We start from the raw sequence: 2,286 nt of genomic DNA on the forward strand, positions 1-2,286 counted from the left end.
GATTTAAGGTTATGTCAAGGTACGTCTCTTGTGAATATCAATTGATTGTTAGGTTTTCTCTTCTGAAATTTCATTATGACGCATTCACATACATTATTAATACAAATACATTTTCCAGGGCGAGACGATGAGGCAACCACAAACACTTCCACTGGTTCAAGAGGTCCACGAGGGAAAAATGCACAATATTACCGTGATTACAGAGCACGGAAGTGAGCGGAGCAGGAAAAAGAGTCGTTGAATAGAACTAGTGATCCTTCTACGACTGCTGATTCTTCTACAATTAATGTCGGAGGTTGCGAAGTTTAACTTCTTCCGCGCGGAGGGACTCCACGCACTATTTTTTTTCAATTTAGTTTGAGAATTCAGAATAAAACTTAAAAATATAATATTTTAAGATTTTTTAATTTGCTTCAAGCGTATAGTTTAAAGGAAGAAAATAAAATTGAATGAAGGAAATCTTATAACTTTTATCGGGTAGACTATATTTGATTGTGCCCCTTGATTCTCCCCAAGCTGGGTGATGAAACCCAATCGTGATTCTGATTGGTTTAGATTTTAGCGTTATTTTTAAATGTTCATCGGTATATGTAATTTCAGACGTCCGTTAGTTCTAAGTTGGATACCGGCTGGTAAGGTTACTTTTGAATCTGGTCAATAAGATCGAAGGTATGTGGGCAGTCATAAAAAGAAATATCATTCTGGCTGCTATTCCTGTTACCACGGTGTTCCGCGCAAACATAAGTCGCTAATTTCGCCAAGGGGCACTCTCCAGTATATTTTCCCCCTTTTATCGTTTGATTGAGTCATTGTAAGAAACTGGGATAAAAACTGCTATCAATTATTCCACTTCAAATAAATAAAGTTTCAGATACAACTATTGCTCTGTAACTTCAATTTATATATAAATTCTTGTTCGTTTATTTTGTTCTAAATAATATTACGACTTAATGTCTTTTTTTTTTTAACAATATATTGTTGAATTTCTATTCTCCTCTATATTAAATAAAATTGGTGTTAGAATAATATTATAAAATTCTTGTTAACAAAATGTTTTTGTTTGATAATTATATTTCAATAACAAAAATTTTCTTCGCTAAGTAATTAGATACTTGCAAAAGACGGCACGCATTGGTTCACCAATCAGAATCGACATACAAGTATGATGTAGCCAAAAAGTATAAAAATAAATCGAATACAAAAATTGATTCAGCTAAACTAAAGACTTAAAGTTGTAACGTTAACACGCCACACACAACTACACGAGTAGACAAATATGAGGTTAGTTGTAAGTACCCAATCGTTTCGGTGGAAATAATTTCCACCCTCGCCACATCAGCTCATCTTGATATCCTGGAATCCTATTTTATTCTTTCGAAAGCCGATTCCCCTGTTAATGACATTAGTTCCTCCACACTTATCCATAACATGTCAAAAGTACATTTTACCCTGATTTGCCTCTCTGCCACTGTGTTTTTTCTTGTTCTGTTTTTCATCTTTTTTTTTCCTAACTTGGCTTTGGGCCGTGGTAGCCTAGAGGTTAGAGAATTGGTTTTCATTCTAGAGGACCCGATGTTCGATCCTCGACTCCGCCAAGACCCACCTGGTACATGCGATATACGTGCTCTTAAAATCTGTGGAATTGAAAACCCTGTGGTTGGTTGCTGAGCTGTACCACAAGTACAGAGATCCAAAGAAAATTTCCTTGCCCTTTAGTCTAAATTGAGGAAGTGACCTAACAAATAAGATCTCTTTTGCAGAGGATAAAAATTAAGATAGGTCTTCAGAGCATCCTCGTGGGTGTTTCCCAGAGCGTCGCTAATAGCACATTGTGCAGCTCTATTGATACCTCTTTCAGCTTCTATGGTTCTCTAATTTTTCTTTCTTACCTTTATTTCCCCATTTTTCGTTGACCACTTTATGTTTTTTTCCAAATCATTATTGTTGCACTACTTTCAAGTCAGTCAAGTCTTAAAAATGGGTGAATATTTCTGATGTGCTTGAACCATGTCGACTGTCCTTTCGTTTTTGTATATTTTTGAAGCGTATAAAGTTTTTGATCAGGTAAATTTTACCGCTTCAGTTTTTTGGAATTTATTTAAGAATGTTGTCTTTATAGCAGGTATACAAAAAGTAGGAGTGTTTCAGAACTCAATTTACTCGCATCATTATTATTTGTATTGCAGGGTCATAACTAAATGTATAGATATTTTACAGTAAAAACAAAAAAAGTGTGATTAATTGTACTTCTTTTTTTGAGAAATCCTTAAAATAACGCTAAAACAA

This window comes from Parasteatoda tepidariorum, chromosome 3 (genome assembly GCF_043381705.1).
Source record: "Parasteatoda tepidariorum isolate YZ-2023 chromosome 3, CAS_Ptep_4.0, whole genome shotgun sequence".
In the NCBI taxonomy this organism is placed as follows: Eukaryota; Metazoa; Arthropoda; class Arachnida; order Araneae; family Theridiidae; genus Parasteatoda; species Parasteatoda tepidariorum.